The sequence below is a fragment of the Alligator mississippiensis genome, chromosome 3 (genome assembly GCF_030867095.1).
Source record: "Alligator mississippiensis isolate rAllMis1 chromosome 3, rAllMis1, whole genome shotgun sequence".
Classification (NCBI taxonomy): Eukaryota; Metazoa; Chordata; order Crocodylia; family Alligatoridae; genus Alligator; species Alligator mississippiensis.
The window spans coordinates 98,712,897-98,726,302 of NC_081826.1; the positions used below are offsets into that span (position 1 = coordinate 98,712,897).

The 13,406-nt window shown below is 42.9% G+C and overlaps 1 long non-coding RNA gene across 1 annotated transcript in view; it reads right to left on the reverse strand.

Annotated features, from left to right (window-relative positions):
- Positions 1–6,991: 6,991 nt before the first annotated feature.
- Positions 6,992–13,406, reverse strand: part of LOC109283900 (uncharacterized) — a 31,823-nt gene continuing 25,408 nt past the window's right edge. Inside the window, exons 2-3 of the long non-coding RNA XR_002091222.2 lie at positions 9,197–9,295; positions 6,992–7,076 (exon numbers count right to left, since the gene is read on the reverse strand). This is a non-coding gene — a long non-coding RNA (uncharacterized LOC109283900). The remainder of the gene's footprint in view (positions 7,077–9,196; positions 9,296–13,406) is intronic.

Consider the following 13,406-nt stretch of genomic DNA (forward strand, 5'->3'; position numbering starts at 1 on the left):
GAGAGAAAATAAAATGGATTCACTTTCTGCATTTCTCATTTTTTTTATTCTTCATTACACTTCTGTGAAAGATCATTTTCCATATTTCCTATGGTAGCTGAGCAGTTCAATCACTGTTTAACCAAAACATGTTATTAATGTGAGTAGAGGAACACTAATGAGATGAATGTATTATTCAGCTCTATGAATTTTTCATGCATATTTCTTCAAACTTAAATGAAAAGTATCTTTCTACATTAATTTGTTTCATGTCAAATGAACCTATATAAATGCCAACACTAATAAATTATCCTGTTTTTAATAATGCTTCTAGCATTCATTAACTATGTGAAGGGGCTATGCATCTTCTGGTATAAATGTGATGAAACTAACTATAAACCAAATATGACCTTCCACTATGCCTAGAGAAGAGTAGTACCAGTATATGCCACACAAAGGGGTGTGTGTGTGGGGGGGGGGGGGGGGGAGTTCAGAACTCTACCTGCATTTTTTTCACTGCAGTAAGAAGTACTTCCTGGAACAGAGGGAATGTTTCCTTTTTACTTTGCTTGGCAGTTTCTACTTCAAAGTATCCAGATCAACTAAATGTCTTCATCCTTCTCTGGATTTCTTCTCCTTCTTCATCCTATCAATTCTGGACAGAGTCTGTGTTTCTCACGCTTAGCCTTTTACTTCTTGATCTCCACTGTACTTTTATTGAATTCGTTTTTCTATATAGCACACTCTTCTCTTTTCACAGCTGTCCCATATTTCCTGGTTCCCAAAGTAATTTAACAATTGCACACTGAAACACATCTGCACAATTTATAAAGAATCTCCTTTTCCTGGCAACTGTAAGCCAGTTACAGACTTCTTGATAATACTCACTTCACAATTGTGGTACCAGTTCTTTCACTCATAGGGTGATTCATTCCATCAAAGAAGTGAAGATCCTGATTATGCCTTAATGGTGATTATCCAATATCAAACCAAGAGTACTTAGTGTTGTGGGAGTGAATTTTTTTTAACTAGTAGACTTTGATCTTGGTGAATGCCTTTAGTTCTTCCCTCAGACAAGGTTCTTTGGGTTCTTCTCAGAATATATGGAAAAAGGGTACATAGCACCTTGAGGAATTAGACTGTTTCTATTTCTCTTTGTCTTCTCATCAGTTCAAATCATGCACACATACACATCTCTTCCAAACCATAACTTATATTTGCACTGAGGAGTCTGGAATGTACCAACCTAAAGGAAATTATCTTCCCAGACTTCCACAAGTTATAATGTATATCATTTACTACATTCAGCTTGATCAGCCAAATGATGGTTTTTAGATATGTGGAAAGGGTGTCCATTGATTACCATTCACTGAAATACATGTCGATATAAAATCCACTTTCCTCTCGTGCTGAAAGGCAAAATATCACTCCAATATTTAGCTTGCTTTGCATGAAATAAATAGAGGTAATTCATTTATAAACTTTAACACATTAAATTCTTCCACAAGTTTAGATAATAGAAGAGATTGGAACTTTTGGATACTTTGAAATCTGCATGTGCCTTTGGCAGAATTAATCTAACTCCAATTAATTAATGGAGAATAACCACTTAGATATGCTTCTCAGTCTTGACTGTCCTGAAAATTTCCTTCTAGTTCCTTTGTTTTCTTATAACTTTTTCAGCCCCAAAGGATTGATCTATACACATATGTTCAGCCTCTCTGGTTGGAGGCATTTTAATCCGATTTGCAGTTGGAACACTATATGTTTCTTCCAATGCTCTGTAAGTCCTATTAAATCTAACATTCTGTCTTGACCAAAGACCCATTTATATCAGCCACAAAATGACCAAGAGGCCACCTATGATCCTCCCTTTCACTGGACTTCATTTTATTCTGGGATACATAATTAAGAGTATACATCCAGTGGGCTCTGTATGGAGATCAAATAGAAATAACTAATTAGAAAAAGAGATTTAAAAAATAAGAGCTCAAAACATAGTTGCAAAGTTTCAATGAGGGGGGAAGGCAATTCAGAAGGTTTATGATAATATATAGGGCCAAACTTTTTCAAGATGTGGGTCTGGTGGGGACCCTGTACTAGAGCTGCCTGGAAAATGGGTTTTTATCTCCCACAAAAAGAGATTTCAAAATTGTTTTGTTCTGATTTATGATAAGTCGAGATTTCAAAGGTTTTACTAGCCATACTATGCCCCAAAATTTTGGCTTGGGTTAGTTCAACTATTTAGTTTGTGACCCTTTTTGCATTTAGTAAAAATGCAATAAAATTTCATTTAAAGAGCTTTCCAAAACTCTCAATTAAAGAAGGGCAGAAGACTCGTGTAATAGGTGAATTTCATTGCTACTCTTACTCCTGTGTTTAAGGAGGCTGATATGGATAAAACACTGTAACCGCCCCTGCATAATGTTAAACTGTTCGGTTACACGGCCAATATGCTACAACCCAGACTTGGAGGTACCTCCAGGGAGCAAAAAAGATCTATCTTTGTGATCAAGTCAATCTTTAGATTCTCTGCTATGATTGCTAATGGTTTTCAACCAACATAACAGTATAAATAGTTTTGCATTAGGGCCTAGAAAGAGACCAAAAATTAACTTTACTTAAGCCTCCTGTCACTGGGTGTGGTTAAAAATTTGTGGTTAAAAAATTATTTGGGATGTTTTTCATTTTGCAACAAAGGGTATGCGCTAGGTCTCACATCCTAGGCTTTACCCTCTTCACTGCACTCTCAGGTCAAAAGGTTAGTGTTTGCTCATTTTTAATGAAAATGAATATCTTGTAGGAAATTAAGTGACACAGCATTATTCACAGGTGAGTGTTGCAAAGGGCTGCAGCCTGCTGCGTCCCTTGCCCAGTCATGAGATTTCTCCCAGGGCTGCTGGCCTTGCACCCTATGGCAGCATGGCCAGCATCTGCTCCCTGCTGCTCCTCACCCCCAGCTCTCTCTCTGCAGGCACTGTGGTGAAGCATCTCTGCCATGCAGCTCCCCATCCCTGGCTGTGCCCCCATCCTGGGTGCTGCTGGCAGCCCTTCAGGGCTGGCCTCACAGGGACAGCTATGCAGGGGTCCCAAGAGCTGGCACAGGGACCATGTTGAGCATGTCCTTCCAGTACAGCCCTGGCTCCATCCGCATGCCCATGCCCATCCTGAGTACCCAGGCCCACAGCTGGACCTGCAAGGAGGTGTGTGACCTCATGGCACTCTGGGTGAGGCTGATGTCCAGAGGCAGTTCACACAGGGTGGGCACAGGAACCCCCACATTTTTGAGGCCATCTTAGCCAGGATGCATGCATGAAGCAGCTCCCAAATGGTGCAGCAGTGCTGCATGAAGGCCAAGGCCTTGCAGGCACAGTGGGTGGCTGTGACTGACTTAAATCGTTGGTCTGGTTGTGCCCATAAGACCATGCCCTTCATGTGGGAGCTGACTCACATTTTGGTGCCCCAGGAGACAGGCTTCACTCCTGCGAGTACCACCAGTAAGGGTGGCTCAGTGTTGCCCACACCCCACCCTGATGCCTCTGGTGATGTGTCACTGGAGAAGGGACCCTTGGGCTATCAGCACCCTGCCCTGCTCACCTCCACAGCTGCTGCAGTCCCCCCCACAGCATGTGGGCAGGCACAACATGGTTCAGAACTTTATAGAGCAGCCTGTGTGCCCACAGCTGGGCGAGCACGGGCTTCTTTCATGCTGAGGAAGGTGCCAATTGCCAGCAGCGTTGTTCTCCTCAGCAGTGGTGTGCAGAGACATGTAGCACTATGACAGGTAGCCCTCCAGGAGGTGGCGGAGGTTACGGGGCAGTCCAGGCTTGCCCCCTGCACTGTTGTAGCTCACAGTCCTGAAGCAGCAGTGCAGGTGTGCCTGGAGCACCAGCAGGATCATCAGCAGCAGGGCACAGTGGCTCGGGCAGCCTTCCACCTGCACAACAGCTCATTGTGCACTGCACAGGGGGCACACAGCAGGGGCACGTTTGGGGCACAGCGATGGCCCCCTGTAGGGAGGGCACGGGTGTAGCCAGCCCTTTGCCCCATTTTCCTGCCTGCAGGAGTCCCTGGACCTGAGGGAGAACTGGTCATGGCCAGGGTGCTGGGCTCTGCACCCTGTGCATCCCCCACCCCCCATATAGCTCCCCACTGCAGGACTCAGAGACTCTGACACTGTACATACTTTTATGTTTTGGAGGAGGGTTTTTTATTTTTGGGGAGGGGGCTCTGCTGGTTGAGGGGGATGGGAGGGGGGTGGGGGTGGGCTGTGTGAGGGGAATAAAGGTTTTAATTACAGAAATGTGTGTCCTGGAGCAGTGCTGGGAGGCAGGTAGGGGGTAGTGGGTGGAAGAGCAGGTCGGTTTCAGTGTGGACAAGTGGGCACATCTCTGTGTCCCAGCACTCCAGGTGGGGATGGAGCTGATGCAGCAGCTCTAGTCTTCAAAGGTGACCTGTGTCACCCGGAACATGTTGACCCACTGGTAATCATCCCATTCCTGCAGCACAATATCTGCCACCAGTCCTGGCTGGTGCAGTGGACCCAGAGGCAGTGGGGCTCATGGGACAGGAGGGTGACAGACATCCCGGTAGGGGCATGCTGGAGCCCATGGTCACTGTGGCTGGTGGCAGCAACTGCACAGTGGTGGGGGCCCCAGAGGCCACGTACCAGTTGTCCAGCAGGTGGATATGGTGAGTGGGGTAGTCAGGTGGCCCCAGGTGGCTAAGCACCAGGCGCACAAATGGCAATGGGTAAGCAGAAAAGCTGCAGCAGTCCTGAGGAGCAGGGTCGGGGGGCTGCTGTCCCTGGGTCCCAGGGCCAGGAGCTGGGGCAGGCAGGGCTGGGAAATGCAGTTGTGGGAGGGGCAGAACAGATGTATGTTGCCTGTGTCTGTGCCATGCTGCTGCTGTGACACAGGAAGCATCAGCCCAGAGGTCACAGTGTGGAGGCAACTGTAAGCCAATTACAGACATCTTGGTAATACTCACTTCACAGTTGTGGAGAGTGTGCTTTTAAGATGGCTGCCAAGTGCTGGCAGCTGGATGTGGCTTCAGCATGGCTGCCAAGTGCTGGTAGCCATGTGTCTGGAGGCTGGAGCCCCCCCATGGTGGCCACAGGGGCACATGGCAAGTCTGGACTGACCAGGGACCAAAGTTAGTCAGAAGTCCCATCACGTGTAGACACTGGTCAAAACCTATTTAATCCGCACTAGTTTAATGTGCATTAAATTTAAGCCCACTTAAAATCATGTGTAGACATGCCCACTCTGTATACAGTTCATCCCAGTAATAAGGAGGCTCATTTTGAGCTGGAGTATATTCAGTCACATTAATTGCATGTGCCCTCCAAGCATAAATTGGAGGCTTAACCAATTGAGAGGAACCAGAAGAGGTATCATGTAACTTCTGCACCATGCTAGCTTCATCATCTTGCCAATCCCATCTGTATTGAAAAAGCTCTATGAGACTGAACAAAATAAAACTTTTGTTGATGAGAAAAGTTTATCTGAAACATGGCTATCAGTGGAGAGACAAGGGATCCAAAGCAAAGCAATGTTTAATTCTTCATCTGATCTTCTGCAGAGCTCTTGCAATAACAGTTTTGGTGCCTGGCAGCTCCAGGGAATTAATAATGACCGATTGAGGACTGTATAGTTCACTTTGGGCAGTTAACCTGCCTCAGTAGTCATTAGTCCACAGTAAATGTCCTATGGTTCAGTTGTTATGGCTTAATGGCATTGCAGCAGTTCTAATTATTTTTGCATATCAAGGAGTGGGTCTCTGGCTTATACCAACAGTTTTTAGAATTTTTTGAAAAATTAGCAGAATAGGCAGTAAAACCACCCACATACTGCCAAAGCAACTTGGATTGCTCTGTTACTGAAGGGAAGACAGAAAACAGCCCACAATTACAAATAAATGTCAGGTTATCCAACTTTAATCTGAACACTTACTTGTGCAGGAGTCTGGTAGTATATTGGTGGGAGAATGCTTATCAAATAAAGTGGTTTATTCAGTGAGCCTAGAGACTTGGTTTTGAAGAGCAGCACATTGTTTAAGCTACAGAGATACTTTCATCTTACATTTTGAGCTCTTTTCTGATGAAGGATCCTAAGATGCTTCATAAATGCAGGTATGACTTTACCCACCAATGCATTCAATCTTGGGATGGAGAATGGCAAGCAACTGTATTAGAATATAGAGAAAGGAAATTGATCTCAGGGACTGTCAGAGCAAAGAGCTACTTTTTGTAGTGCCATGAGAAGTTCAAAGTTTTCATCTCTGAAAAAATAGTGCTGTGGGGTTCCATGCTAATTTTGCTCATTGGGCACATCTACACATGCATTAATGTACTTTAGTTAATGCACATTAAATCTAGTACCTCCATGTGCCTGTAGACGTGCTGCAAAGCTGCTCCGATGTACTATAATTACAGTGCGTAGGAGCAGACTTGATTAAATGTGGTAATTACCACACTCCACCCAGCCTCCACGGCTCATGTATCAGTGGTCCTGTGCTTCAAAATGGAGACAGAGGTGCTTTAACTAAAGCTCATCAAATGAGTTCAAGCACCTCTGCTGCCATTTCGAAGCACAGGGATGCTAATACATGAGATGCTGCAGTGCTTTAATTAGAGCAGCTCTCAGAGTCACTTTAATTAAAGTCCCTCCCCCCCCCCCTTGCAGAGCATGTGTAAAAGTGCCCTCCATTGTGAGGTACTAGGAAAATGCGCATTAGCCTGTCTTAATGCTCATTAACTAAAGAGCACAGTTTTAAAGTAATGTTTAATGCACACTAGCCTATTTTTATGCGCATTAAGTACATTAAATAAATAGTTGTTAATAAATAATAAATAATAAACAAATACATTGTTTAAATAAATAATTAAATAAATAGATTTCCCAGTTGGTCTAATAAAAGGTATACTTTTAAACTTCATTGGAGTACAACAAGAAAGTTCTTTTACCTCCCTGCTTGCCATCTGACACCTCCAGGGAAGGAAATCTACCTGATCTACACATCAAAGAGCTACTCAGCACAGCTCACAAAGGTTCTCATGGACCCACAGGGAGATAGCCTTCCATCTTCAGCTCCCACTGTGAAAAAATGAAGTTTATTTCCTACTTATGGGGCCTTTTTACCATCTTGTAACATCTATACTTTTCCCAGAGCCCAATGAAGGGACTTTGATCCCAAACACTTGCAGAAAAGGACAATTTTCTTGTGATTTCCCAGTTGGTCTAATAAAAGGTATTATTTTGGAACCAAGAGTTCTAGTTTTTTGTATGTCTTAAATAAATAGCACTTTTTAGTGACACTTTAATGCACATGAAAATAGGCTAATGCGCATTAAAGTGCACATATAGATACAACCGCTGACTCTTTATCAAATGTAATAGTTATGTCAGCCCTACAAACAGACTCTGAATTCTTACAGTTCTGTTGGGTTACTGTTTTCTCATGCTTCTTCAATGGTCGGAGATTCTGGAGCCAAGTTAATTTACCTTTTATACCCTGCATCTTTGAAGTACATCATCAGTTACTCATCTGCAGGGTTCTAAACAGGGATCCCCAAAACCCACATTTTTCTGTGATTAAAATGAAATGCCACTCATTTGTAGGATTTTAAACAGGGATACCCAAAATCCACATTTCTATACCTTTCTATACATTTATATAAATATAGATTTTGGGTATCCCTGTTTAAAATCCTACAAATGAGTGGCATTTCATTTTAATCACAGAAAAATGTGGGTTTTGGGGATCCCTGTTTAGAACCCTGCAGATGAGTAACTGATGATGTACTTTGAAGGTGCAACGTATAAAAATATTCCAAATTTCCTGATTTAAAAAAGTAACATATTCCTGATTTAAACAAATGTCCTGATTTAAAGTAACACACACACACACACACACACACGCGCGCGTAATGTTGCTTTTTTAAATCAGGAAATTTGGGATTTTTTTACTAAGAGAAAACCAGGATTCCTAGTTATAACTTGGCCGAGAGAAAAGCAAAAGAAAGCATAATTTGTCCTCGAGACACTTTGGTGGTGGCAATGTATGAAACATACACACGCATTAGATGAGCCAATTTAAGAGATTTTAGCCTGTTGTTCTAGGGCTGGCAAGTGTGGGGGGTGAGGAGGAACATGTAGTTACCTGCAAACTGAACAAATTGGATGAGGAATTGGTGAAGCATAATCTAGATGCTAGCCCTGCTGCTATTTTTATAGTTAATTCTCAGAGCAGAACTACCTTTAAAGGTCTGTTCACCACAGACAGAAACCTGCTACGATCTCATTTGAAAGGACAGCAGCAGTCAGCATTAACGTGTGACTTACTGCTGTCTATGATTGAACTGGTGAGGCCAGGCAGTCTGATTATACTAATGTGCCCTCTTTTGGCCCAACTAGTCAAGCTTTGTGACTGAGTGGATTGTTTCCATTTGAAATAGATTATTAGTCTAGTATTTTCTTTGGTGCAAAAATGTACATTTTAAAGTCCTGTTTCCTGGAACACAGTAAATACCAAATAGGAGAAGACAATTTCTCTGCTTCTACTAATAAGGCCCAGCATGCCATTAGTTTTCTTCGCAACAAAGACACGCTGTTGGCTCATATTCAGCGTATTGTCCGCTGTAACCCCCAGGCACTTTTCTGCACAGCTGCTGCTTAGCCATTCGGTTCCCAGCCTGTACTGGTACATGGGATTGTTCCATCCTAAGTGAAGGACTTTGCACTTATCCATATTGAATCTCGTGAGATTTCTTTTGGCCTAATCCTCCAGTTTGACTAGGTGTCTCTGAATCCTGTCCCTACCCTCCAGTGTATATACTGCTCTCCCCAGAAGGGTATCATCTGCAAACTTGCTGAAGGTGCACTCCATCCCACCTTCCAGGTCATAGATGAAGATATTGAACAAAACCAGGCCAGAACCAACCCCTGGGACAGCCCACTTGAGAATAGATGCCAACTAGACTCAAGCCACCGATTCCTTCTGAGCTTGATGATCCAGTCAGGTTTCTATCCACCTTATAGTCCATTCATCCAACCCATACTTTTTTAGCTTGCTTGTGAGAATGTTGTGGGAGACCGTATCAAAAGTATTCCTAAAGTCAAGGTATATTACATCCATTGCACTCTCCACATCCACAGTGCCAGTTATGTCATTATAGACATATACAAGGCAGTCAAGTTGGTCAGGCATGACTTACCCTTGGTGAATCCATGCTGGCTGTTCTTAATCATCGTCTTCTCCTGCAAGTGATTTGAGATGGATTCCTTGAAGATCTGCTTCATGATTTTTCTAGGGACTGAGGTGAGAATGACTGGTTTGTAGCTCCCTGGAGCTTCCTTCTTCCATTTATTAAAGATGGTCACTATGTTTGCCTTTTTTCAATTATCTGGGACCTCTCCCAATCACCACAAGTTTTCAAAGATAATGGCCAGCAGCTCTGCAATCACTCCCAACTCCCTCAGTATCCTTGGGTACATCACATCCAGTCCATGGACTTGTGTATGTCCAACTTTTCTAAATAGACCCTAACCTGTTCTTTCACCACTGAAAGCTGCTCACCTCCTCCACAAACTGTGCTGCCAGGTGCAGTAGTCTGGGAGCTGACCTTACCTGTGAAGACTGAGGTGAAAAAGGCATTGAGTACTTTAGCCTTTTCCACATCATCTGTCACCAGGTTGCCTCTACCATTCAATAAGGGACCCACACTTTCCCTGTTCTTTCTGTTGTTCTTAATATACTTACAGAAAACTTTCTTGCTACCTTTCACATCCCTTGCTAGTAGCAACTTCAATTGCACTTTGGCCCTCTTGATTTCATCTCAGCATACCTGAGCAATACCCTTATACTCCTCCCTAGTTATTTGTCCAAGTAAGCTTCTTATAAGTTTCTTTTTGTAATTTAGTTTACTAAAGAGTTCCCTACTAAGCCAAGCTGGTCTTCTGCCATACTTGCTAGTCTTCCCATGCATTAGGATGGTTTGTTCCTGTACCCTCAGTAAGGTTTCTTTAAAATATAACCAGCTGTCCTGAACTCCTTTCCCTCTCAGACTGGACTCCCAGGGGATCCTGCCCATCAGTTCCCTGAGTGAGTCAAAGTCTGCTTTTCTGAAGTCCAGGGTCCTTACTTTTCTGCCCTCCTTCGTTCCTTTTCTTAGGATCCTGAACTCAATCATTTTGTGGTTGCTGCTGCCCAAGTTGCCATTTTAAAGTGAATATGATATGACTGTAAGGGCTTTTCTATAGAAGCAAGTTATTCAGGTGTAAGATGAGGTGTAAATTTAAGTCAGGCTAGTTATACAGATATACAGGCAGTCCTTGACTTACAATGTTTCAAATTACAATGTTTCACACTTAGTGTTTATAAACTGACACCTTGTTTCAACTTTATGACGTCAGTTTCGACTTTACAATACTTGATCCAATGTGACACCATGCCAGCAAACAAGTTCGCTGCGTTGCTCATCTGCCTGGAGAACGTCTGCCCAAACTTCCTTGGACACTTTCTTTAAGAAAGCAGACAAGACTCCAGAAAAACCTGCAGCCAAGACTCCCGAGAAGACTCCAGCCCAGAACCCTTCAAAAAGTCCAACCATGAGCCTTTCAGAAAGTCCAGCAAAGTCACTTCAAAGAAGTCCTTCCAAATCAATATGATTGCTATTTACAATATAAATACATTAATGGAGCTATATTACTCATCTATAATTGATTGAGTATAAAATTCTGGGGTATTTTTAGTGAAAATAGGGTATCGGGCCTTGGTTTAGGAACCAAGCCCCCATTTTTAACATTGTTTCTTATGAGAAAATTGGTTCCGAGTTACAACATTTTGACTTGAGACACGATTTTCAGGAACCAATTGAGTCGTAAGTCCAAGGACCGCCTGTAATTTATCCTGCAGACCTTTTATTTTGCAATAAGCATGTCCATACAAGGATTTAAATTGGTGTGACTGTAGTAGTTTAAACACATGACTGATAAAACTTTCTCGTGCACATGAGCCCAAACACAACAGCAAACAGGCCGGTATTGACTGCAGCCAGTAACTCTATACAGTTGAAAGCTCTGTCTTCCAAAATAGAAGATACCCTTTGGTCTCTACAGCCACACCCAAAAATCCTTCATAGCAATTGCAAATTCTCCATATAACACTTTCAATGGTGTTACTGTTTGATACTGTCCAAGACATATGGGAGGGAAATATCATTTGACTTGGACTCCCTACAATGTCACTGAGACTTGCTGTATACTAAAATGTTTTACTGAAATAGCCAGGGGGGTTAGGAGGTGTGAAAAAAACACCCCCTATAACCAATGTAACAAAATAAGCAAAACCCCTGGTCTAGAAGCTGTCATGCTGATAGAATATGGTATTTGTCAGCTTAGTTTATGTGGATCAAGGATGTAGCCTAGCTACACTTGCAGAAAACCAGTGTCTGTTGGCACATGCTGTTATTTTCAATAGCGGGCTCTGCCAGAATAACTGTAGTTATGAGGTTCTTTCAGGCAGACAAGCTTTGAACATGCATCAGATAATAAGCTGTGCAAAGCTAAAGTTGGCACAGGTTAGTTTTGTCCATGAACAAGGGGTAATCAGGGACTGAACTGAGACTCGCACATCTTTGTGATTGAAGCTTGTCTTTCCATATATTGCTTCTTACTCAAGACCTAGAGGTATCATCTCACCATGCTCCTGTACATGCAGCTGCCACGTGAGGAATTCATGGAGCTGTAAGAGGAGACACTTCTTCCTCTGAGGTAGAGAAGAAGAGAAACCTCACAGGGTGAACAACATGCAGTTGTCATCCCCTTTACTCCTCTTCCTCCAACCACAACCTACCAAGTTTGGCAAAATATTTCTGGTCCTCACATTTCACACTAGGTCCTGGAAGTCTGTCTCATCCCACCATCCCATGCAAGAGAGCATGAAGGGTTTTTCTTAGTCAGAACAAAATTTTGTTTTGGAAGCTGTGCTTTGATAACAAAGTTATCAGCAGAGCAGTTCTTGTCTTTCCTTTTAATCTTGAAGTATTACTTGTATTTACTGAGCACCAGCAGTGCAGGTGGTGCTAAGAGGCAAGGACCAAGTTTGGGCTAATTAAAATGTAGACATTGTTTTATCAAAGACAGAAAAAAAGAAACAAATCCAGATTAAGGTTTTCCTGCAGAAGTCCTTTCAAACTTGCATAAGAAGAGGGAAGAAACTGATCTTACACTTGAAATGTAAGCATGACTGTGAACATATTTTTTGTTGAAAGTACCGCCAGCTATTTTTTTTTAAAACAGCAGATCAAATACAGTTATTACTGAAAGTGAAAGCACAAAAAGTCCTCAGCACTTAGAAACCATGATTGATTTCAGGGAAAATGCCAGAGCATGGCTTTCTCTGAAAAGCATAAGCACAGAATTAATCAAAGCTTCAGACACAGGTTTACAGCAAGATTTTTGTGTCCATTAAGAGAGGACAGTAAACATCTTCCAGACATATTTACCCTGGCTTTTCTTTACATGGGGGAATGAATAAAAACAGAACAAATAGGATTCCACTCCTGTTAGTGGGACTGAATCAGTCTTTAAAACTTCATTTCAGTGGTTTTTCAACAGAGACCTACCAATATAGTTAAAATGTTTCAACCCTCTACAACGTGGACTTAGTTTCACTAGTGTTGGTATATATACGAACAGAGCTTATTCCCATATAAAAAGAGGCAATAGCATAACTAGGGTGGGGTTAGAGGGGCAATACCTCTGGGTGTTGACTTAGAGGCGGCACCAGTATGGCCCCCTCCCCCCCAGGAATCTTTCCAAGGCATGCAAAGCCCTGCACAGCCCAGCCATAGAGAACCAGGCAGAGGCAGCACTATGCCAAGCAGTGTATCTGATGGGGTGCAAAGAGGGATGAAATCATTCCTTTTCCCCCAGAGGTTTTACCATGGGAGACTTGGCCCTGCCCCCAGGGACTGGAGGGTGACTGGAGCACAAGGAGGGGCCCCTAGTGCCTCTGCCTGTCCTTCTGCAACAACAGCCCAGCCAACCCATTCTGTTAAAGCTGATGCTCAAGTGAGGAGCACCTGGAAAAGTAAAATGCCTTGCCTTTTCCCCCCTTCAGTGTAAAATTCTTCACCCACTCCCCCCCTCATCAAGCTGGGGGCTGAAAAAGCTTGGGAAGAGGAATCAGGTATAATGCATAAGGACTGTTTATACTAGTACAAATGCACCCATGCAACAGATTGTGAGTAGAATTATGCAGGTAAAAAAAAAAATTACACCCCTAACTGATAGAGTTATATATACGAGTACATCATTAAGACTAGACTTTAACTGGAATCTGGTCTTCTGCCAATTTCCCTACCATTACGGTGGCTGCAGCTTGAGAAGACATTTCTAAGCTAGCTTTAGACTGGTTAGTAC